The sequence below is a fragment of the Aotus nancymaae genome, unplaced genomic scaffold (assembly GCF_030222135.1).
Source record: "Aotus nancymaae isolate 86718 unplaced genomic scaffold, 86718_ANA_hifiasm-v0.15.2.pri h1tg000019l, whole genome shotgun sequence".
Taxonomy (NCBI): domain Eukaryota; kingdom Metazoa; phylum Chordata; class Mammalia; order Primates; family Aotidae; genus Aotus; species Aotus nancymaae.
Genome location: NW_026988431.1, coordinates 56526995 through 56553891, shown reverse-complemented (window position 1 = coordinate 56553891; position 26897 = coordinate 56526995). Strand labels below are relative to the sequence as shown.

The window sequence follows — 26897 nt, the reverse complement described above, 5'->3', positions numbered from 1 at the left end:
CATATTTTCCCTCATTGTGATATCATTCATAAGTCTAATGAAAAAAGTCAGCATCTATGGTAAAACTACTTCTGGAAATTAACAAAATCATTTAAGTGTTTTACAAATATGAAACTCATCTTTAAAATCTCAAAACCTTGCTTTTCCTTTTCTGAAATGTTCTTTATCTGTGCTGTGGCATCCAAAATATTGGCTTCATTAAAGCTACTAGAATCCACATATTGTTCATACTTTTATTTGCAGTGTAAACTTTTGACTATTCAGATGTTATGTTGCTACATAGAATTCTAAGGGTTTTTTTTTTCTCTTAGAATTCTGGGAAAACAGTTTATCTTACAATACTTTCCTTTTGGTCTGACTAACTCTATAATAAAAACAAGTCCATCAAAGATGAAAACTATTAAAAGATTCTGTAATTTTTTTTAAAAAATAGAAGACCTTAAGGTCCATCTAAATTCAGTCCTTTGTATGTACTAAATCCAGTTGGAATTTTTTTTTTCTCCTCAAGTTCTCTGTTTCACTAGATTTGAATTCAAAATTGAACTCTGTTCCTCTGTTTCCTAACTGACACTTCATTTGTTGTCTTACTTTTTTAGCTGTAAATCTAAAAAGTAGATAAAGAAAATGTTAATTCCAGGTATAAGTATGAAATCTGTCAATGGAATAACCAGGCCCATGAATCTTTCACTTTTTCTTCAGGAAATCTTCTTCAACAAAAAGGACAATGGAAAGATGGGGGCAAAATGAAAATGCCTTCTCTTTCTGAAGACCTTTTTACAAAGGCTTACTCAAGAAAGTCTGAACTAGGTTTGTGTATTAACCTTTAAGTGTCCTATCTTTGGAAGTGTTTAAATCCCACAGTAGGTTTACTGTGCCTTTCAATATGATTCTAAACCACTTAAATTAGCATCTGTTAACAAATTCACTGAAAATTAAACCTTAATGATAACTAAACAAATTATAATTAAAAGTAAATATTATGCAAACGATCACTAGGATGAACTGAGGTAACTGTATTAAAACATTTAGATTAGTTCGTGGTACACATGTGTAAAATAAACAAGGAGGTCTTCTTTTTCTCTTTTAAATATTAATAGCTTCTTGTATACAAACAAGAGCTCATTTTTTGGAGGCCACCTTAAACTAACTGTCCTTAGTCCGTTACTAGAATGTATTTAAGAAACACAACCAATTATTAATTTTAAAGAAAACTTAATTATGTATTAAAATTATTATAATTTATTGTGTATTTCAGAACAATGCATATTTCAGAGCCAAATATGCATAGCTTAAGGTATTTTTGTTATCTGTAATATTGCTCCCCCATTTGTTTTTATGATTTGAATTTCAACAGTATAAATGATACTGACATTGCATTTTAATTTGGGTCATATACTCTTCTCTCTTCATAAATGTGGATAACTGATAACTGAACATTGCTCAAATGAATTCTGGAAATATATTTATATATAAACACATATATATCATCCATATTTTTATGAACATCATCTACTAACATCTTTGTGATGGTTTACATACTGCATTATTGCACAAGCGCAGTTTTTAATAAAGGTTTAAATTTAAGGTTCAAAATAAGGTAAGATGTGGTATGGAATGTTGAACAATATATAGAAATGTAGTTGGTAATATTTTGTTTGTTAAATGAATCATACTTGAGTTTGTCTCTTACTCACTCCTCATGTTAATTTAAACCTGGCTACCCAGTTATGAGATACACCTTTCACTACTCCCATCCCATTTAAAAAATATATATGTGAGCATCTCCACAAAGCATTGTGTCCTAACTCAAAGCAGGCAGCATGGGGATATCGGTTCTGTGGAACTTTTCTTAAATTGCAATCTGCCTTTCCCAACTGCAACGTGCACAGATCTGCTCTTATATCCACTGCAAGGGACAGCACAGAAAAATGAAAAGAAATGTAGCAAACAGAAAATGACAAGAGAGAAGATAATGTGTAATCAGCTGGGGAAAGACTTCTGAGGTAATGCTCGTATGCCTGCTCATCAGCCACCATTTTGAGAACTATTATTCTCAGCGAATATCTTACCAAGCAAATACTTTATCTTTCAGAATATGCAGTTTGTTTATTCCCATGTCTATAAAAATTACTGTGGTTATTCTTTTATCTCCTGAAAATACATATCTTTCATGGGCATCAAAATTCAGTTTCAAATTCCCTTCATGCAACAGGCCTTTATTGATACAGTAAACTAAATTTTGACTGTTCTCTCGAATACTCATGCACACTATTTATGCTGATTTGGTATGCTAGAATATTTTACCCTAAGTGTCCTTCAGTCATTTCGCCTTCTGTGCCAAGAATTCCAGCTTTTCAATTGTGTTGTAAGCATTTGAGAGCACAGATTGGCTTCAATCTTTTGTAGCCCAGAGTCTGGGATCATATTTTGCACAGGCATGGGCAATACATTCTAATCAAACTTCTGAGTTTCATGGATCTTATCCTGTTTCTAGAATAGCCACATGACTACCTTTCTTTCCATTATTTCCAATACAGAGCCTGAGTAACAATAAACACTAACTAAATATTTGTTGAATCAATGAATGGACAGAGTTTCAAAATATGTGTGGCCTACGGATTCTTGCAAAAGTTGAAAATCCTTTGTGTGCCACCCAGAGAAATGATGAGAAGGAATGGACTTTGGAGTGTAAGAGAGGTGGTTAGAGATGTGACAGTATGAGAAATGTGGTAACTTCTTTTACTTTTCTTAAGTTTATTTATTAGCAATATACATGCTGATTAAATAAGCAATACACACGCTGACAAAATAAAGAAGACAGAGGAAATTGAGTAATATGAGCATGTCTCCAAGGAGAAACTAGGGAGGAAGGAAGGAAGGAAGGAAGGAAAGAAAAAGAGGAGCTATAAAATGTATTCATACGTTCCTTTGTAGTAGACGAAGCGGAGGAAGGAGCATGGCCAGCACTATGCAGGTATGGTGTAGTGAAACTTTTGCTCAGTTGCTTAAATGTTTACAAATAAGAGCAATAATTTAGTGGTCTCTACTGATGTGTCTTCTTTGTTATAATTGCTTAACAACTGGTTCCACCACCTCACTGCAAATTTTACTAGAATGTTAATCCAGCCAAGATTATTAAAATAAAATAAGGCATATATAAAAATATTGTACATATCACCTTCCTTTAAAAAGAAAAGCAGTTCAAATACATTTTTATCTGTTCTATATAAGACAAATGTATAAGAATTCACAGAGTGTTAGGATTTGACTAGCTCCATTCCTTTCAGTTCTAACTTGTGGACAAAGGTGAGGGGTAACTAGATTATGCACAAAGGATTGCAGAGTTACTCATACAGATTAATATATGAAATAGATTTCTGCCTTGTAGGATTCAACTTTTAATGCATATCCAATTACATTTTCACTTAAGTAATAAGCGGCCTTACAAAGAGAAGAAAATGCATCTGTATTCTTATTAAACTTTGATTCTTGACATGCTACCATCACATTCTCTTCTAGCTCACTGAAAAATACAGTAATCAAACAGTTTAACTGATGGCAAATTTAACCCAAAAATAAATATTTAAGGTAGTTATAAGAACAAAGGCATACTTTATAAAATAAACTGAGGGTAAATATTTTTATTAAAGATATGAACATCCATGTAAAAATTCAGAGTGCTTTTGGGGTCTGGAAGGTTGGCACGTTGGTCCTCCACCTTAGTTGTCTTGAATGGTTGACTTTGTGTTAAAACTATATATTTTATTGTCATTTTATTTTGTCTTTGAAATATACTTGTGTTTGAATTCTAATCTTATTAGGGAAAAAAATCCTGAACTTTATATTTACATTTTTAATGCATTTAGAGTCTAATTTAATTATTTTAAAAGTTGTTTTGCAAAAGTATTGTATAAAAGGGATTGCAGAATTTCAAACTATCGTCAAAGCAAATAAATGGCATGTAACCCAGCGTGTCTTAGAATTTAACATAAGGAGTATCTTTCTAGTCAATAGAATCAGGGATATAAGGCTAATAAATGCTTCAAGCATAAAATAGGCTTGTATAAAATTAACATGTAAAATATGATCACGTAGGATGATGTAATATGTTGGGATTTTAAAGTAAAAATATGTTGTATACATATACATATGCGTACCAATATGCTACATAATTTTATTACTATTTTTATTAATATAAATGCTATGATAAAATATAAAGGAGTTAATATACAACATACAAAAGGTATGAACATGAGACATAAATTAAGTTTCATATTTTAACCCCCTATAAAAGTCAGTAAACCTTTTAACTTGAATTTTTCTGAATAATTAACTGTGGTGGGCTGAGAGAATGCCTGGTGATAATTAACAACTTTCAGGAAAAGGTTTTCTATGCCTTAAACATGTTTACAGTCAGACTTAAATTTTATTAGATCACTATAAGTTATTGGTATCTCAGAAACATAAAAAGGCATTTGCACTGCCTATTTTAATGTTCTTTTTTGTTTGTTTATAATTCTGATTATAATGTAACTGAAGAGTTGTTTGAAGTAGTTGATGATCTCCTGTAACTATGATATGCTTATTCTGCTCTGAGTCAATATTTTGCATGAATTATGCTCCTATCTTAAAAGACCAATTTGCTGAAAACAAATGAATAGACAAAGAAAAACTCAGCAAACTTTCTCTTTAAAGTGATTACTATAAGTATTTAGATTTCCTCTGCCTCCTGCTATTATCAAGTGAAGTGACCACTAGATAGAAATCACTACTATAGCTTGTAGTCTCATCCTTTTGTCCGTGTTTCTCCAATAATGCTACTATGGTTTAATAGAAAGCAAAGTCTAAAAAAGAATCTCATAGAGAACCACAGATAATAGGTCTCACTGCTAAATACCCAATTTCCCGTACGAAAATGACACAGAATACCAAGACGAGTAGAGCTATGACAATTCAGCTTGAAAATCCTCAAAGCTTTCTCATTAGTTTCAGTTTGCTGCTACACTTTAGAACGTGTGGCATAAGGCTAAACCTCAGAGGGATGTCTCTATAATCCAGCTACCGCTTCATAAGAAAAGGGAGAATGAAGATCTATGTCAAGAAAATGGGACCTCTGCTAATGATAATTCTTCAGGTTTACCCTTTTGAGTCTCAAATTTTGTAAGACATCATGGTGAACGCAACTGTGACTATTTCAATAACCTCACAGGAAGACCTTGGCTCATACCTTAAGAAAATTTCAGACCCTGCAATATCTCAAACCTTTAAAAATGAATTGCATCTGAAGGCATAAAAGACCTGTTATTACTCTTCTGGCATATTGGTTTAGGGTGATATTGATACAGATTTTCTGAGAATCTGTAGATAATGGAGAATACGTAATTACATGTAAATATAGCAACTGAGTACAGCTTAGCAAATAAAGTAAGTTTAGCAAATAATTGATTTCCCAGGCCAATATCTTAGCTAGTGACAGTAGTGTGTGAGGTGACATTTCCTGTTTGAGAGAATGAATCCTAAGGAAAAGTTTACGGGACAGAGGTGGTTAAACTGTCTTGATATGTATAATATATTCAGTCATAATCAGCTTCTTTTCTTTCCTTCCAGTGCGTTTATCCCCAACCCACACACACTCACTGCTTCAACATACACACACATTAAGTGCTTTGTTGACTATTTAAAATTACTTTTTCACTTTCAAATTGTCTTTTAAATTATTTCAATCTGATTTAAAATGATGACATACCCCATGGGTAAGCCTCCTGATTGTCCCCCAGGTCTACTTATGGAGATACTTGAATGAAAAAAAAATACGTGAAACTAAAGTAAGTCACTGGGTGTTTGATATACAAAATTAGAGAGAAGAATTTTTGCATATTGAATGACTGATATTTTAAATTTTCATCCAGAATTTTGATATTAAAAATAGACATAGATATGATAATTTTGATATTAAAATATAGGCAAAGACACAATAATTTAGTAACTAAATTAGATTGTTTTCTTCATGTAATCACAGATGAAAACATAACTTTGAGAATTGTTACTTTAAAATATTTTAGAATGTGATCTAAAATTTGAAGACATTTCTAAATACTAGTAATACCAAAAATGAGCTAGATTCTTTGTTCTTTATTAAGTGTATATGGTAGAGGCCTTAAAGTTGTGTTTTAGGAAAAGTTTCAACTGAATTGGAACTAACTTAAATTGTTATGACTGTGTGTATATAAATGCAGGGGTTCCTTGAATGTTCAGATTTGTAAAACGGTTTCTATTAAAATGGTTGATAAATATTTGGGCAAAGTAATAACAAATTTGGCATGTATCCATGCTTAGGTTTAATATAATTAGCATCCTGGGGTTTTGAATCAGGTCAGATTTAAATAAGGGATGGGATATGTGTGAAGCTTGGGACTCTGGCTTAGTTTTGCAAAGAGTTGAATTCATCACATAGTGCACTCAGTAGGTGTTATGCTTAAGAGACTGAATCCTGGCAGGATGTGGTGGCTCACTCCTGTAATTCCAGCACTTTGGGAAGCCAAGGTGTGTGGACCTGAGGTCAGGACCAGCCTAGCCAACATGGTGAAAACCCATCTTAATGAAAAATACAAAAATTAGCTGGGCCTGGTGGCATGCATCTGCAATCTCAGCTACTTGGAAGGCTGAGGCAGGAGATTCTCTTGAACCCTGGGGGTGGAGTTTGCATTGAGCCCAGATCCTGCCACTGCACTCCAGCCTAGGCAACAAAAAATCCATTATAAAAAAAAAAAAAAAAAAAGAAAAGAAACAATGAATCCTGTCATATCTGAGAGTCTCTGTCAGTCATTAATGCCTACATAATCTCAAATAGGTAGTGTTAATTTTCTGCTCTGCCTAAATCTTTTAAGATATATAGTCAGATTTATATTACTAATAATTTTAGATGTGAAGAAAGGTGGCAAAGATAATACAGAGAGTTGTTGTCTATGCACCTTTCAACCAGGCTCCTGGATCTCCCTATGTTAACAACTCAGGATGCGATCCAAAATATCATATTGTATTTAGTAGGATTTGGTTTTATTGATTTATTTATTTCTGCATTCCAATCTAAAGATACTGGTAGCCTGGATTAGGGTGGTGGCATTGGAGACAGAAGGAAGTAGATGTTAAATATATTTTGAAGCTGGGAACCACAGGCTAGGTTACTGAATGACTATGTGTACTGAAGCAAAGAAAATAAGGATGATTTGTGGTTTCAGGCTTGAAGAACTTAGTGGATTATAGATTATTTTATTGAGACAGGAAGACTTAAGGATGGGATAGGAGCATGTTTACTTGTTAAGATGTGAATATAAGCAACAATGTCTGTAAAACATCTATATTAATGACTTCCACATACTAACTGTTTAATAAATGCAGCTATTCTGAGATAGTCACTATCATTATTATTACTATCATTATTATTAACAAGGAATATCAATATTGCCTCAAGTTTTAAGGAAACTTTCTGTGCAGGTGCCAGTGAGAGAGGCATTTATGTTTGGTTCCACATTTTTTTTCTGTGTGCAATGCTTTCAAAATCCTATCTAATAAGGATGTAAGCTGGAGATGCCCATCTTTGTTTGGGGTTGCAGAAGAATATACTTATGACTTTCCCATCCTCCTCTTCCTGAATTGGGTCCTAACTAAAGACCCTTTAGTACAATAGACTTCATTGTAAGACACCATATTAAGAGGGTTCTATACAACTTGGGCTAAGACATCAGGTATATAAAAGCATAAAATGTTAAGAATATGGAAGAAGTTTAGAAAGATGGAGAGAATGGTTAAAGATGAGATTAGTAAAGCAAATTTGGATCATAGCGAAAGGGTTTGAATGTAAGCTAAGAAGTTTGAAATGTATCCCTGGAAAAGGAAGATCATACAATTTTGTAATATCAAGATCCTAATAGATGAGAAAGCTTCAGCAAGGTAACAATGGGATTCTAAAGTCAAAATCCTTGTAAGCAAGATCATCTCCTACATTCAATTCATTCCTAACCATAGTGCTCTTGAGATGGATATCTTAAGATTAAAATGGTGAGTTTAACAAAGAGAGTCACTTTGGATTTTCATGGAAATACTTTTAGTAGATTCCCACTCTGAGAAATGACAAGATGTGCTGTAAAGTTCCAATTTCGATATGCCTTACTTCCTGTGTTCATCTTCAATCATTTCCATCACGTTAGAGAGAATGAAGAGATGTAGATGCCAAAAATGAGGGATTTCCATTTATTTCCTATGTAGGATGGTAAAATATTTTATAATCTGCTGTATGTTTCATAAAGAGCAAAGCAGAAGCTAATTCCAGCTGAGCTAAAAAAAAAAAAAAAGTGGGTCATCTGTAAGGTAGGGGATAGGGCAGCATCTATTCATAACGCCATGGGACACTTTGTGTTGTACACAGCCGAGTGACCCAGAATTTGCCAATTGCATGATTTTACAAGTGTCAGCATGTACCTAGCTTCTATGCCAATAAAAAGATACTCTGATTGTAGTCATAGAGCTTATATTTAATCTTGTGATGGGTTCATTTTACAAGTACCTCGAATGTCCAGGAGAGACAATAGGGCAGTTTTAATGTGATACTAGATGTGAAAATAAGAAATGAATTATATACATATCAAGAAACTAAGAATTGTCTAAATTTTTTTTAACTAAATAAAACTAAAAATTAAAAATCGTTTTTACCATTCAAGTGATTGAGGGTGGGTACGTGTGTGTTGGTAGGAGATCAAATGCATGGGCAAAGATTCCTTTAAATTTTTTTTTTTTTTTTTTTTTTTTTTTTGAGACGGAGTTTCGCTCTTGTTACCCAGGCTGGAGTGCAATGGGGCGATCTCGGCTCACCGCAACCTCCGCCTCCTGGGTCTAGGCAATTCTCCTGCCTCAGCCTCCTGAGTAGCTGGGATTACAGGCACGCGCCACCGTGCCCAGCTAATTTTTTGTATTTTTAGTAGAGACGAGGTTTCACCATGCTGACCAGGATGGTCTCGATCTCTTGACCTCGTGATCCACCCGCCTCGACCTCCCTAAGTGCTGGGATTACAGGCGTGAGCCACCGCGCCCAGCCCCTTTAAATTGTTAAGTATCCTTCATACTCTGTTCACAATTTCTTAGTGGTAGCATTTTTGGACATTACACTAATTACCTAAAATTGTTTCACTGTGTAAGACACAAGTCATGAGACTTACATAGATCTTTCAATACGTGGTTGGTGAGTGGAACAAAGACTACTGGAGCTGACTTCACTTACTCTTCTGTTTGTGATCTTGTATTAAATTTGCTTTCTTCCATAGGACCTTATGTCTTTTATTTATTTGATCTGCTTATGTTATTCTTCTGAGCAAATGCACATGCCAAGCGGTAAAGAATGATAAAAAAAAAAAAAAAAAAAAAGGCTTAAAGCATTCACACGCAAAAAAGAAAATGTTATTAAGAAAATGAATGCTCTTATTCAGATTTAGCATAGCAGAAGCCAGGTTCTGAATTGCATTAGTAGATTTTCTCCTTTAACTGCAGCCCCAGGAGACAGATGAAATGCCAGTGAAGATTGACTTCACATAGGAAAATGATGGATAAGAGTACAGATGTTAAAAAAAAATTCCTACTCTTTTCTCAACCACAGTTATTTAAATTTGCTAGTGTTATTTGAAATAATGGCTAACTTTCTGGTTTGCTTTTCCTGTGTAAATATAGCCACTACAGTGCTGATTGGAGGCCCTACTATTTTCTATAATTTAAATATTGTTAGAATAAAACTAGAAAAATGTCTTCAATAATTATTTTGCCATTTAGAAACATCTTCAGAAGTTCTTTGGATAAGTTTCTGTTGGCTTCATCCATAAAGTAAGAGAATTAAATTGTAAAGGCTTAATTTTGCTTAATTTTGAATTACTGACATTGCTGGCTGTGATTCCGATACCTGATTCTTAGTTATACTAGTTATGTTTCCACACAAGTATCTTTCCATATATATATGGAATTTTTTTTTTTTTTTTTTTGAGACGGAGTTTCGCTCTTGTTACCCAGGCTGGAGTGCAATGTCGCGATCTCGGCTCACTGCAACCTCCGCCTCCTGGGTTCAGGCAATTCTCCTGCCTCAGTCTCCCGAGTAGCTGGGATTACAGGCACGCGCCACCATGCCCAGCTAATTTTTTGTATTTTTAGTAGAGACGGGGTTTCACCATGTTGACCAGGATGGTCTTGATCTCTGGACCTCGTGATCCTCCCATCCCGGCCTCCCCAAGTGCTGGGATTACTGATGTAAGCCACCATGTCTGGCCAATTGTATTTAAAGGTCTCAGCTGAAGAAGCACTTAATGACATAGTTATAATTATTCAGACTATTGCAATATTTTAAAAAGTTTCTGGATTTAGAACATTGCTGACTTGTTCAGACAACTACTTCTGAAATTATTAAGCCTCCTTTTGCAAGTAAAAATATCTCGTATCATCACAATTTAATATAGTCATTTAAGCATATTGAATGGAAACAACTTTGGCTTCTTGAACTTGATTGCACTGCCGTCTTTATCAGTCTCTGGGTTGGTTCATAATTATTGTTTCCAGGCAGCCCCTTTATGAGTGATAGAAAAGGCCCTGCTTATATTGCTCTGAGAGTGGCTGAGGTCATGCTGGTTGCATAGCTTGAGATTAGGTTTCTTCAGAATCCTCTAGGTCGTTATGACTGTTCTCTCTACTCTGCACATATTCTGTTCATTTTAATAAAGAATTATTTATCTCTGCAGTAAATCTATAGAGTCAGCAATATTCTGCTCCTCAGAACTTAGAAAGAGAAGAGGTTGTGCTCTTAAAGTAAAAATCATAGGCATAATGCAATCCATTCATAATGGAGAATGTTAGTCCTCTACAGAGGAAGCTATGCCATTAAGTCTGTTGAAGAAATCACTATGTAGTAAAATTTGGTCACAGCGATTTAGAAGCAGTCTCAGAGATCCACAACAGGAACAAGATATACTATCAATTCTATATCCTAGATCTATTTCTGAAATTATTCCTCTCCACCTCTAAGAAACCATTATTTAATTCACTATAATTTCTTCTGAACTTTGTTAATAACTAATTATTTTAATTATATTTACTCTTAACCCCACTCCCATAAACACCTGTCTCACAGTAGCCAAAGTGATAATGTAATTCTAATAAATTTCTTTCTTGCTTAAAGACCTTTCAACAACTTCCTCTGGTTCTTCTTAGAAAGTTCAAAATCTGTAATACAGACAGGAATGCCCTGCAAAGTATCTATCTCTCAACCACCTATCTCCCTACAACACCTCAATCATGAATCACTCTTTTCTCATTTACTGAGTTCCAGTCACATCTGCTTTATATTAATTACTTAAAATACTCAAGCGATTTCCCACCTGAGGATCTTGTTCCACGTTTCCACTGCCTTAAAGTCTCTTCCTCTAGTCCTTGGTAGGGTCCATTTATTCATCCTTTAAGACCTATCTTAAAAATCACTTCTACAGGGAAGCCTTCCCTAACATCCCAAGGAAAACTGGGTCTTTTGTACTGTAGTCACATACCACTATTTAATTTTTCTTCAGAGTAATAAACGCAGTTGTAATTTCTTATTTGTGTGATTCCTTCTTTAATCCATGACCTCCTTACTAAATTATAAGTTCATGAAGGATAGAAACCACGTCTGCTTTGTGGTCTCTTCACTGATTTGCTTAGTTCTTAGCACATGATCTATGTTTAACAAACATTTTTGAATGAATGACTCAATGAATAAGTGAATGCTAAAGCCTTATCAAGTGTACTGCAACCACTTTGAGGAAGAACTATTAAAACCAAGTATTAGTTAAAGAAAATCAGTGAGGAAGAACTTCTTACTACTTCTCTAACCTGCCCCAGAGACGTTGGTGCCTCATGAGGAAATAGCAGGTCTAGTATCCTGCCATGAAATAGATTAAGATTGTCTGGTTATTGTTGCTTTGATTTTGTGTTCACCAAACAATACTATTTTCACTTTTTAATTTCCTTTTTTTTTTTTTTTTCCAGAAAAGTCACTGTGAAGCTCATGTAACTATTCTAATATCTGTGATGTAGTTCTCACTGTAAATAAAGATATTGATATTCAGGTTTATATATCAATCCCTTATTATTTTGGTTAACACAAGTCAGTCTTATAAATCTAAATACATCTCCTTGGGCACAGAGAATGGGGAATAGCTTGGAAGATAGAATATTGAAGAATGCAAACCTCTCAAGCCCACAGTAGACATTAAATTAAAGGTGCGAGCAAAATCTAACAAAAGGATTAATCTAGATTTCTGGTAAGATTATTTTTTTAAAAATATCTAAAGGGAAATGCAAGTATATATAACAGAAATTGATGTCCAAAGCAAGATATGGCGTTAGGAATTCCACATTCGAAACAGTGAAAATGAGGAAAGGGGGTTGAGTAGAACTGGAGAGGGGTCTGACAAAATTGTCTGCCAAAAGCACTGTTCGTGGTGATGGGTGCCAGAAGTAATACACGGTGGCTTCTGAGCCTAAGTGTAAAGCAAAACATGTATCAGAGTTATTAAAGATAGAACATAAATGCAGCACCATAGCAAATTTAAACTGAAAGCCACCTATGAGTCCAGAGAGGACACTGTTTAACTGTTCCAGGGATGCAGGAAAATGTGAAATGTGCAGTATAGTGTGTTGATTAAGAGACATGTTCTGGAGTTAGAATGCCCAGTATTAAATCCCAGCACTGTACTTAGCCGCTGTATGACCTCCAGGCACTCCAGTCTGGACAACATAGTGAGACTCCATTTCCCCCCGCCAAAAGAAAAGGATGAGTGTGGCTGGAGGTGGGGGGTGGGGGGCGGTGTATTTGTGTATGTGTGTGCTTGTAAAGTGAGTAAAATACATTTGACAGAAACAAAAAGTGGAAAATTCAATTGGCTAATAAAAAGCCAATGATAGCAAAAATAAAAAATAATAGTAAGGAATATCAATTGACCACATAAGGTGGTCTTGCAAGTGTGATAATAATTTCACATTTCTTAAAGCTGCTGCAAATATTGGGCCAGAATAATCTTATTTTGCTGACATCCAAGATGGAGATGATAAAACGGATTTTAACTCAGAAAAATGATACAGATCTACAGGCAAATCTACTGATTAAAGAAATGCCAACCTACTATTAATGTGTCTAAATGTTGCCAGTTAACAGGGTATTCTTGATTAAGATGTTATGACATCAAAGCATAGGTCTTCAATCTACCTAGAGAGGCCTTGAGAAAGTAAATTCTTGGGCTGTTCTATTTTTCCCACCACTGAAGATGAGCTTGACACCTACTTCTCTAAAATCACAATGACCTCTCTGAATTCTGACTAGTAGTTATGGTAATGATAAACGATGTTCCACTGAGGGGTATTTATATGTCTTTGAGAAAGTACAGCTACCAAATCAAAACTATACTATTTGAATCCAACATAAGCAAAGATTCTACCCTAAATATTTCTAAGGGTTTGCATTAAAATATTTTGCTTTTTTTTTTTTTTTTTGGTCAAAAGCATGTATTTTGCCTAATAAATTTATATCTGTTGATCATTCAGTTACATTGCAGGGCACTTCTTCAGGTAGCCTTGGGGTGACCCAGTTTTCCCATGTACTTGTTTGTAGTTCTTATGAATAACTAGATTGTTCTTAGAATGCAACATCCTGAGATAAGAAGAAACTGAACAGAACAAACTGAGCTCTGTTCCAGAACCTCCTAAAAACAGGATGTTTTTTCAACACTTTAACCCAGTGATTCCAGGCTTCCTGTTGTATAAAACCAAGGGCAGGCTGCTGTCCAGGGTTCCTTAGTTGCTGTGCTAGAGGAGCAAGGATAGAAGAGAGTCAGTCCAGCTGGGGCAGCTCTCCTAAGCCTTGGGCAATTCAACTTTCTTCATAAATTCCAGGCTTCTGGTGTTCCTTGCTTCTTACTTCTAAGTGATCAATCAGCTTCACATAGCTTGTATGTAGGTGTTCTGTCTCACAGAACTCAAACACGTTAGTACCCAGTGCACAGTGAACCTGTTTTGCATACATCTTATCATCTAATGTCATAACTGCCAAGTTTACTGTACATATTTATATTCTAGAATCTTTTCCATAGTGAAGCATCACATTCTTTATTTAAATATTTTTGATATTCTAGATTATACTGAAACTTCTGCCAAGTTTTGTTTTATTTTTTTGATAATGCAACTTGTTACACATTTATTTCAGATAAATAATGGAAGTTTCATTTACCCCAAACAAAACCTCACTTGCAATGGATTCTCGTTTCGTAGAAAAATCTAATGCAAAATTAGTTACTGAAGAAGGGACATATACTGCATGTAATAACAAAAATCAAAACGTACTGATGACCTTGTCACACTTAAGTGACACAGCAGCAAGTAATGATCTTACCTTCCTGAAACAAAAATGTTTAATACATTGCTCAGAAGGCATATGATATCTTTAGCCTCACAGAACTCTGGTTGGATTATTTAAATAAGATTTCAAATGTACATGGGAGAGAAAAATCTGTCCCTTTATATATATGCTCACCAATGTCCCACCTGAAGAAAAATATACAGAATTTACTTCTAACAAAATCTATGCCTACAATTAATTCTATTCATAATACAAAATGTACTAAATCTACAAATAGAATTTTTTAAATTTATTTTAAAATGAATTAAGGAACCATATTAATTATTCATCCTCAGTAGAGCGCAGCTTCTGAAAGCAATGTGTTTTTTCTTCCTAACAAACTGCAGTCATTTATAGAATATTATGTCATGAGGTAGAGAGAGTGGGATGAAATAATGAATTATTTTTAAAGCCCAAAGTACTAAGGTACTGAATGTCATTCTTTTCTGTAGACATATAGTTACATTATATAACTGCATGTTATAATAACATGCAGTTATATAATATATGCATGCATGTGTAAATATATATAGTATGTTCATCTATGTATAAAAATATATATACATATATATTCCTACAGTGAAAAATTCCAGCACAAAAGTAATTTTCAGTTTTAATTTGTCTTTCATCATTACTATGTAGCATAGCTAAAAAGTACAAATATTTATAAAAGTTATTCCTTCTGAATTTGTTATCTACAAAGAAATAATTTACCCATGGAGTGATATATTTTAGGGTTTGTTTTGATAGTGTTGTTATGGTAGGCCTGTGAGCCTATCAAGTTTGGAATGGCTATGGGTTGTCATAAAATACGCACATTTTATACGACTCCATTAAACAATGGCTTAGTGATTTCTGCTTGAACCAGGTCTCAGTATGGAGAAGAAAGATCAGGAGGTGACAAGGAAAAGTGTTATTAAGTCATATAAAATTACATGTGCCACTCTTAAGAGACCAAAGGCTTTTCTGCAAGAAAGAGAAACCTCTGTCTGCCTTCTCCTGTTTCTCTCTCTCTCTCTCTCTCTCTCTCTCTCTCTTTCTCTCTCTGCCATTTTGTCAATGTGTGCTTGGAACTTTAGGTAAGAATAATACAGAAGATTATAGATGTGAACAACATTCCTGAGAAATTTACATTAGAGTAGAATAGTTTACCTCCGTTGGCTGTAAAAATAATACATGGTTACTTTTACCACCACAAAGAATATGAGATTGTACAATTATAAAAACTGTTTGTTATCAGGGTCATATGAAGGGTGAGACATGTGAACTTCATCATACATCGCTCTTTTTGAAGTATATATTGAGGATATGACATAAGAAAAGCCATAAAAATGTTTAAAAGAAATTTTAGTGTTGTAATGAGCCCTAACTTAAAGTACCATAAAAGGATATATACAGAGCACGATGACTGCACGTAGAGTACCTGGCGTTAGTGGCTTTCATAATGTAACAGGTGTTTAGAGACACCGTAAAGGGATAGCTTAAAGTCTTTAATAATTTTTTCCGTTCACTTTAATAAATTTTTTTTCAGAGCCATTCTAGGCTTCTGAGCAATAAACAGGAGTTCTTTATTAGAAACTTGAAGGCCATTACCTGTTCTGTTGAAGCTGATATTAGAACAAGTGGTCCTTATTCCAATACCTGTTCGTCTCTCAATTTTAAGAGCCATCCACCTGCTAGGTAAGTACTTTGGGGAAGAGTGTGGATGATGGGAGAAGGCTAAAGAAATGGTTCTGGGCTAGAGGAAAGTAGCAGTATTTTTCTGAAGTAGCTGAGAAAATCAACATGGTTTGTTTCAGATGGGTAAGTTTAACAGATTTGGACAACTGAACCAAGGTTGGAGAAAGTGTTGGGAACTGGCAATGGACTTTGCTAGAAAAGAAAAGCTTTCCCCAGATTGTATAAGAAAAAATACACTAAAAGAAAAATTGAAAATGGGAGAATATTTATAATTTGGTTTAAATGTAATAACATAACTGATAGTCTCAAAGGAAGCAGCATATGAAACGAAACAGAACTTTTAATTGGGCAGCCACTTTTTTAGTAAATTATTTCTATAAATTGCTAATTAAATGTTAGTGATCAGGGTGGGAAGAAAAGGAAAATCAGAGCTGAACTACAGTGTGCTTTATATCTGTCTTAAATTGTAAATTTAAAAAATCTGCATTCCTGCTAGATTAATAATTTCTAACACATCTTTGTTAGAATGAGGTAAGATAAATACTTTAGTTGAAAATATGTTATCTGAATTTAATCCACTCGTTTCAAGGAGTGGAAATTGACAATTTTGTTTAGTGTTGCGTAGTCATAAAATGTCAATTTGTATTGTAAAATTTAGCACTGAACTAATTTGAAGCCATTTAGGTTCACTAATAGGACTATAGTGGCTCTCTGACTTCCCAATAGCATCTGTCGAGATTGAAAATAATAGAAAAAATAACTTTAATGTCATAAGAGATTATTTGGTTGCCTGAAAACACAAATGCATGTGTATTAAGGAAGAAGAAAGCATGGGTAATATAAAACGCATAGGCTCTCAGACATAAGGAAGTAAGTTTTTCAGTGCCTGTGGTCAGTAAAGTACATGGCACGCCCACATTAACTGCATGCTGTGGATAGTTTTAGAAGCCATAAAACAGAGAGGTGGGATGCATTCCAATCATTTTATTTGAAAACTGGATTGAGAATTATCTAAAAGACTTAGCATAATGATTGGAATTGTTGCTCCAGTCTGTCCCATCTCCCAATTCTTACTTTCAAGTAAAGACAAATATGGGAGGTACGAGAAGATATGTAATCCTTGTCATTCAGAAGTGCTATGTAGGGCCTGGATTTTACCTCCTTTGATTTTCCAAGTGTCTTTCAAAAGACTTTACTTAATTCTTCTATGAAAATGTTAGTTTTTATCCACTTGACTGAGATCTCTTGTGGTCTGCTGTGCACGTCCTAGAGTTTAGTATAATTTCTAGCATGTAAAACACTTTAAATACACAGTCTAGGCTGGCACAGTGGCTCACACCTGTAATCTCAGCACTTTGAGAGGCTGAAGTTAGTGGATCACTTGAGCCCAGGAGTTTGAGACCAGACTGGTCAACACGGAGAAACCCTGTCTCTACAAAAAAATTCAAAAGTTAACTGGGTGTGGTGGTGTCTGCCTGTAGGCCTAAGTTACTTGGGTGTCTGAGAGGTGGAGGATTGCTTGAGTACAGAGTTTGAGGTTGCCGTGAGCCGAGATTGCACCACCGTGCTTCAGCCTGAGCGGAAGAGTGAGACCCTGCCTCAAAATAAATAAATAAACATTTAAAAATTTTAAATACGTCCTATTTTTTAATACAAAATAGTTTTGTTCTATAAAATTTGGGCAAACATTCAGTTAGCAAATACTGAACTGCTGCTCTTAGAGGAAATATATATTATTTGTAAGCGAAAATAGATACATACACACATGCACAGATACACATATTTCACATAGATTATATGTGAAATCCTTAACTCCTAAAAAGAACTCAACCTGGCATATTTTCTTTATTTTACAAAAGAGAAACTGAGGTTCAGAAGTGGTAAGCAACTTGCCTGAGGCCACCCCACTTGTAAGTGCCAGTGTTAGGATTCAAAACCAACCCCCCAGGCCCACAGCTTGGACGTCTTGTACCACACTGCACTTTCCCCAACCAGCTGCATGCTGTGGTCATCTCTGAGTGAGAGCTAACCCTAAGTAGAGCACTGCCACTGCTAACCTCAGCTGGCAGCATGTGCTCATTTTTTGCCACTCTGTATTTTTGCCACCTCAAGTTATTTGTGGGACATGAACAAATTTAAGCCATTAGAGGGATTCAAAAATACAGAATCTGTGAATAGTGAGGATTTACTGTACACAAATGAATTCTGTCTTCAAAAGAAACATAACATATAATATTTATTATTTATTTTTATTGACAATTTGTGAACTTCAAGTGGTCTGAGAAGCAGTGTATCATAGTTGTTGGACACACCAATCCTGAAGTCAGGTTACTGGGGTTCAAAAGCCATCTTGCCAACTTCTGTAAGACGTTGGGAAAAAGATCATAAAAGAGATAATATTAAGCCTCCCTTATAGGAATTCAGGAATATTAAATAAATCAACCTATTACATTACAAAATATGTGTAAAAAGCTTATAACTGTACAAGGAAAACTGTAATCATTCTAAGTCTTATATACATTTTAAGTACTGTTTATCCCTCTTATTAATTAGATAAATAGTAGAATTTGCTAATACTTGCAAGGTGAAATCTGATTTTTAAATACATTCTTTGAAAGATCACAGAAATAAAGTACCATTTTTATCTCTTCAGATCAAAAGTACATATTATCAACATTATTAATGACTGCTTATGTTGTCCTTGATCACCTGACTGAAGTGTTTGTCAGGTTCTCCTCTCTAAAGTTACTATTTCCCCCTTTTACATATTGTATGCTTTGGGAGGAAAGTGACCATATATACTCCACACTTAAAAAAAAGATAATAATTTTTCCTCTCTTGTAGGGTGAAGTAGCCACACAATTATTTGGAATTCTGCACAGAGAAATTTTCTCTTCTACCCTATTTGTTAACTTATTCAATAATTTATTTACATCATTGTAGATTCATGGATATTTATTTTATTCTTTGAGTCATAATTCAATATGACTTTATTTTACTGCTGACATCTTTCACTTCACTTCTGTGCCTTTTGATATTCCCACATTAACGTATTTTTTTAGCACTTTCCTAACTTCCTAGCACTACAAGATATTCCTGCTTGAGGTTCATCTTGTATCTTTCTCAACACAGTCCTAGTTCTCAAAGCACTGCCACTTCACCAAGGACCCTTGGTTTCTCTTAGTGGCAAGTGGTATTAGCAACCAATATCTGATTATAAATGTGCTCATTGACTTTGGGATATCATTTCTTTAGGCACTTTCAACTGATAGAGTGAATAAATAAATATATGTGTGTATTTTAACCCATGTATAAACACATATCTATGATTGTATGATACCTAACCATCTGTGGCTATATTAATTCGAATATAAATTCTTACTAGTGACTCCAACCATAATCCATTAAATCTTGAATAATTCTATCCTCTCCCCTTTGCTAATTTGTAAATTTTCATTGTAATAGTGATAAATCTGGCTTCCACCATCCACCATCCATTTACTTAGTTATTGAAATCAAGTATACATATATAGAAATATCAGATTGTTAACCCATGCCTCTGAGGTAAATTATCAGTTAGAGTATAGGGCTTTTGTGCAATTACTTTTGCCTTTCACTCACTTCCAAAATTACTTAGGTCAGTACCTTATCTCCACATACTTCTGAGAGGATACATTTTTAATTAGATTATTCTGTAACAGTCTTCATTTTCCCCTGAGACTTCCTGATTTCCTAAATGATTTTTTAAAAATTGTACACACTTATATTGACTCTGTGTTGTAAAGTTATATGAGAAATAAAAAGTGTATAATTTCATACTCACTGTTATGTATTTAATTGTGTCCCCCAACAAAACATGTTTTGGCCCTAAACCTCTAGTCCCTGAAAATGTAATCTTACTTAGAGATAAGTCTTTACACAAATATAATCAAGCTAAAATAAGGACTTCAGTCCTTTAAAATAGGGAATTTGGACATAGACACATATACAGAGAACACATGTGAAGATGAAGGCAGAAACTGAGGCAATACATCTACAAACCAAAGAATGGAAAGATTTCTAGTTAACTCTCAGAAGCTAGGAGAGTGGCATGAAACAAGTTTTTCCTCACAGAATTCACAAGGACCAACACTGTCAATACCTTGATCTCAGACATCTAGCCTCCAGAACTTGAGAAAGTAAATTTCTGTTGCTCTAAGCTACCCTGTTTTTCTTTTTTTTTTTTTAATAGCAGTCCTAGTAAATAAATACATCCACCATTACAGTATTAATCTTAATAATTTTACCATGCCCAAAATACCTGTGCTTTACCCACTTATCTCTCATTCCCTCCTTTGCACCATTGGGAACCATTAATCTTCTTAATGTAGACTGTGAAATGTATCTTCAAGTATCTCTTTAGACAGTCATGGGAAACCACCAAAAGATATAGATGGGGGCAGAGAGAGAGAAAGAGAGAAAGAAAGAGAGAGAGAGAGAGAGAATAAAAGCATCTAGCTTTCAACCGTGACATTTAAGTATTGTTAAATATTTTAGGAATAATTAAATTGCAGAACTAAGTAGTATAAAAAGTTCAGAAAAAAGAATCCTTTCATTTGGCTGCATATGGAGTAAGGTAAAAAATAAGCATTGCTGACAAAATAGTAAAAATTTCAGTACAAAATAGATACAAAAATACGTCAGTTGCAAAACTTAGTAATTATTTAAGTCAAATAAAAGTAATTATCCTAAGTAATAATAAATTAATTGAATAATTGAATTTGTAGAAAATGAAAACATATGTTATTACCTTTTGCCTGCATCTGCAGGGAACATATAACTATATTGAAGTTTATTAACAAAGAATATAATGTGTAAAGCATAAAAAATGTAATGTTTATGTATAAATGTGGATTTGGATCAGCAAAACATGTCAAAATATATTATTAACTTCCCTTAAAGCATGCATACACATAACAGGGAATAAGCAATGCATTCTCCTAAGGGAAAAAGATAACTTTACAATGATTATTAACTAAATGTTCACTTCTTTTCTCCTCATTTTTCATGAATTATTCATTGCAACATAGAGAAACACACCTTAAAGTTTAGTTATCAACTGATTACCTTCTAGAGGTAAATATTGCTTCCAGTGAACCATGATCCTCAGCAAACTAAAGCAGAAACAGAAAACAAAGCACTGAGTGTTCTCACATCTAAGTGGGAGCCGAACAACGAGAACACATGGACACAGGGAGAGGAAAAACACTCACTGGGGGCTGTTGGGGGAGGGCAGGCAGCTGGGAGAGCATCAGACAAAAGAGCAAATGCATGCTGGGCTTCATACCTAGGTGATGGGTTGACAGACATGCTGGGCTTCACACCTAGGTGATGGGTTGACAGACATGCTGGGCTTCACACCTAGGTGATGGGTTGACAGACATGCTGGGCTTCACACCTAGGTGATGGGTTGACAGACATGCTGGGCTTCACACCTAGGTGATGGGTTGACAGACATGCTGGGCTTCACACCTAGGTGATGGGTTGACAGACATGCTGGGCCTCATACCTAGGTGATGGGTTGACAGACATGCTGGGCTTCATACCTAGGTGATGGGTTGACAGACATGCTGGGCTTCACACCTAGGTGATGGGTTGACAGACATGCTGAGCTTCACACCTAGGTGACGGGTTGACAGACATGCTGGGCTTCACACCTAGGTGATGGGTTGACAGACATGCTGGGCTTCACACCTAGGTGATGGGTTGACAGACATGCTGGGCTTCGTACCTAGGTGATGGGTTGACAGACATGCTGGGCTTCACACCTAGGTGATGGGTTGACAGACATGCTGGGCTTCACACCTAGGTGATGGGTTGACAGACATGCTGGGCTTCACACCTAGGTGATGGGTTGACAGACATGCTGGGCTTCACACCTAGGTGATGGGTTGACAGATATGCTGGGCTTCACACCTAGGTGATGGGTTGACAGACATGCTGGGCTTCGTACCTAGGTGATGGGTTGACAGACATGCTGGGCTTCACACCTAGCTGATGGGTTGACAGACATGCTGAGCTTCACACCTAGGTGATGGGTTGACAGACATGCTGGGTTTCACACCTAGGTGATGGGTTGACAGACATGCTGGGCTTCACACCTTGATGATGGGTTGACAGACATGCTGGGCTTCACACCTAGGTGATGGGTTGACAGACATGCTGGGCTTCACACCTAGGTGATGGGTTGACAGACATGCTGGGCTTCATAACTAGGTGATGGGTTGACAGATGTAGCAAACCACCATGGTACACATTTACCTATGTTAATAAACCTGCACATCCTGCACATGTACCCCAGAACTTAAAAAAAAGTTTAAAAATCTCTTCCAATGAAAGCAAACTTAGAAGAAAACAGAGGGAAATATACTTTTGGTTTAATGATTCAACACAACTCATTGGGTTTTCACACACAATTTGCTATTTTGGGCTAGCATGGTGGCTCACACCTGTAAACCCAGTACTTTGGGAGGATCATTTGAGGCCAGGATTTGGAGACCAGCCTGTTCAACATGGTGAAACCCCATTTCTACTAAAAATATAAACATTAGCCAGATGTGGTGAGCACCTGTAATCCCAGCTACTGGGGAGGCTGAGGCAGGAGGATCCCTTGAACATGGGAGGTGGAAGTTGCAGTGAGCCGAGATTGGCCACTGCATTTCCAGCCTGGGTGACAGAGTGAGTCAATGTCTAAAAAAAGAAAAGAAAAAGAAAGAAAAGAAAAAAAAAACAATAAAACCAAAAAACACAAACAATCAAACAATTTACTATTTTGTCATGGAATGAGCAGTTTTTATTGCTGTCACATGGAGATTTCTTTTGTACTGCAGCATGGAACCTACTATATTTCACCATAACTAACTATGTTGGAACGGATATGTAAAGAGGGGATGGGTATAGTTTTTCTTTTCTGCTAGATATTGAGATTTGAAGAAAGCACGATGTTTGTAAACATAGTAGATATTTGATAAACACATGCTTATAACCTTATTTTCTTCTTAATCGAGGATTACTGAAAAAATTGAAAATACAGAAAAATACACAGTGAAATATTTAAATAATTAGTAAGATTATAAACCAAAGTTAAGTACTTCTTTAATTTTTTTTAGTGTACACATGCCTATATATCTGTATGTAGCTATATATTTAAATTATTTGAATCGAATTCTTAGAGCCTCCTTGTTTTACTTGTTATACATGCACATTTTATAATTTTATTAAAATTACTTAAATCTACTTTGAATTATTATACCTTATGTACTTTTATGTAAATATTTTTACATTTTTTTTTTTTTCTGAGACAAATTTTGCTATGTTGTCCAGGCTGGCCTCAAACTCCTGGGCTCCAGTGATCCTCCCACCTCAGCCTCCTGAGTAGCTGGGACTACAGGAATACACAACCATGCCTAGCTTAATTAATACTTGAAATTAAATGTTTAATGTGTATAATTTGATGGTAAAAAATATAGGCTTAGAGTCTATGAACATGTAACATTATTACAGACTTAGTAGGAGTTTCCGGTTGCTATGCTTCAATACTTTTTGTAAGATAGTTAAAAGCATATAAATGCATTTTACAAATGATAGGGCCAGAACCAGGGTGAGGTAAGCACAGTGTCTCAGGCACAAAATTTCAGGAGGTCCCCACTTTCCATTGCAAATGCTGACCCTACTTTTCCATGATCCTGAGAGTGAATGTTTTACGAAAATTTACACCAAATGCCTTGTTTGCCTCACCCTAGTCCTGATGCTGACAAATGATAGTCCTAACTTTTTGCATTATCCAAAAAACATGCTGTTGAAGACGCACTATCATAGTCGAGATATTTTGTTCCTAAAACCTATCCACTAAATTCACATTTAGAAAGCATTCTTTGCAAATAATTTCTCATTTGAAAATAAATTAAGATAATTTAAAGATTTTAAGATTTTTGTGTATCTCCTTTTAACCTGTAGAGGTAGCATAATTTCTTCTACAATTTGTCACTGATTGTACCACGTGTGTTCTTTATTTTTTGTCTATCTGCTTGCATCCTCAAGCCTGTAACCATTAGCCAAATGTCTTAAGTAGAATGGTCAACACTCACTACCTTTACATCTTAATCTACCACTCATTTCTAAATGTGAGCAAAACATAGTTCTCAAAACCAACGTGAAATGTGCTGTCTTTACCTTTCCTCTCTGTAACGCTGGGCTGTTTAACAGTACCTCCTTCAATCCCATTCTTCCTGCCTGGCTTCTCTAACACCATTCCATCAAGACTGTCTTTGTATTGCTTGTTTGTTTCCCTGTTTTGCATTTGATTTTTCTTTTTTTTTTCTTTTTTTTTGTAGCAGCAATAGGCATAGAGTGGGATTTGAAATTCTGAGAGATGGTATATTTGAGATTTCAATTTCAGGGAAGGGATAGGAGCAAAAATCCAATGTAATAATTAAATGACAATGAATAATACAAAGAAGCATTAAGTGACAATCTAAAATGTTCAAGAAATTTGGTGGTAAAGAATTTTAACTGGAGTCTAAAAGGAAAGAAGGATTTCGTTCACTAATTGTTAAAATGTGATCCTGTTTATGTATCTTGTTGTAGATAGACATTTGACTATGGATACATCAACAGTAATTGATTGGTACAGTTGAGAGTTTCTCTAATATTGTTTACTTGGCTTTTTAGGGGGTTCAATCAGCAATTAGATAACTTTTCTGTAGTGTTTGAAATCATATGGACTTAAAATGATAAAGATAGGAAATGTGAAGTCTGTGGAATTAGGTGAGAGAAATGGTGGGAACATGAGAGCAGCAGGAAAATATTCTGAGTTACAGCAGGTCAAGTGATAAGCAGGTCAAGGAAGTGACAGTGCATGTGAGTTGTGAATGTTTGGCATATAGGACTCCTAAGAACTGTAAAGTGAAGGTGCCAGAAAAGGCATTAAGGTGATGTAGTGTGGTAAGTTTAACTTGGTTCGGCTGTGATAAAAAGAGTAGTAGCACATTCTTTCAGTGACAGAGCTTGACCTTTGACATTTTATGACAAATAACTAAGCCATACTCAGTAGATCTGAATCATAAAATCATAAAGCTTTAAAACTGGAACCGATATTCTAGATAGATTTGTTGAACTGACGTCATTTTACAATTGACATGAAGAAAATGTAGATAATCAAAGGTCACATTGCAAGTGAGTAACAAAGTTAAAGCTACATAAACATAAGTAACTAAGTACTTGGATACATGTAATTTATTCTTAATTTCAATGGTTTTGGGGGTACAGGTTGCTATCGGTTACATGGGTAAGTTCTTCAGCTGTGATTTCTAAGATGCTGGTGAACCTGTCACCTGAGCAGTGTACACGATACACAATATGTAGTCTAGTTTCAACTCTCTTTGTCTGAGTTTAGCACCAGGGTAAAATTACCTTCATAAAATGAATCAGTGAGTGTTCTCTCCTCTTTTTTTCTGCATGAAATTTTGTTGAATTGCCTTAATTCTTCTTTAAACATTTCATTGAATTCTCTAATAAAGCCAGTAGGGTCTGGATATATCTTTTATGAGATTTTAAAAATTGTAAATTCAATTTACTTAACAGTTATAGAACTATGAAAATTACCTACTTCATATTGGATAAATTGTGGTAGTTTGTGTTTATTGAGCAATTGGCGTATTTCTTCCATGTTATCTATGTGTGTAAGATATAGTCTGTATGTGTAAAGTTGTTTATAATATTTTCTTGTACTTTTGATGTCTGCAGGGTCTATAGTTATATCCTGTTTTATCCCTGATATTGACAATTTTTGTTTCTTTTCTAGATTTGTTTTGCTAGAGGTTGGTCAATTTTATTGATCCTTTCAAAGAACCAGCCCTGTAATTTATTGATTTTTCTGTATTGCAATTTCTGTTTTCTGTTAAATTTCAGTTTAATTCTGCCCTTATCCTTACTAAGTTCTTCCTTCCTTCAGCTTTGGTTTTGCATTAATCTTCCAGGTTTTGAGCTGAGAACTTAGATGATTAATTTCAGACTGTTCCTCTTTTCTAGTAGCGCTTGGTGCTATAGTTTTCCCTCTCAGCACTGTTTTGCTGTGTTCCAGAAACTTGATATGCTGTACTTTTATCTTCATTCAGATCAATGTATTTTTAAATTTTCCATTGAAACTACTTCCTTGACCTATAGAAGAGTGCCTGTAAATCTTTAAGCCTTTTCTGGCACCTTTGCTTTACAGTTTTTAGGAGTGCTCTACTCCAAACATTCACAACTCACATGCACAATAACTTCTTTGAGCTAATTATCACCTGCTTTATTCCCATTATATATATATCAGAAGTGTAGCAGCACGTTGTTACACATTTGTGAGGATTTAAGTTTATGTTCTCCACTGGGACTTAACTAATGTGGGGGGCACGAAACCACAATTCTTTTCTGTGGTATTTGACCAGAAAATACCACAATAGCTATTGTCTAGAATTATTTTTGTCTTGCTAGACTGCCCTTTTCTAGGATGCTTTTCTGTCAACCAGAAGTAAGTTGCTTATAGCCCTGTGATATATGAAGGGACTGAACATCAGTATCTAAGATGCTAATTGGGATGTTACATGATCATACTGAGAAAAAAAATTGTGTGTACTAAAATGAATTGTAACGGATCTTGAAAATCAGAAACTCATAGTTTTTGTCATCAAGTACTCAAATTCCTGAGATATAAAGAGCATGAAAGTACCAAAGGAATTAAGAAATC

The 26897-nt window shown here is 35.0% G+C and overlaps 1 protein-coding gene across 4 annotated transcripts in view; it reads left to right on the top strand.

The window, feature by feature from the left end:
- The first annotated feature begins 15852 nt into the window (after positions 1-15852).
- SI (sucrase-isomaltase) overlaps positions 15853-26897 on the top strand; it is a 135241-nt gene continuing 124196 nt past the window's right edge. For all 4 annotated transcript variants that reach the window (XM_064378890.1, XM_064378888.1, XM_064378886.1 and 1 more), the window contains exon 1: positions 15853-16132. The gene's annotated coding sequence lies outside the window, so the exon portion shown is untranslated. The remainder of the gene's footprint in view (positions 16133-26897) is intronic.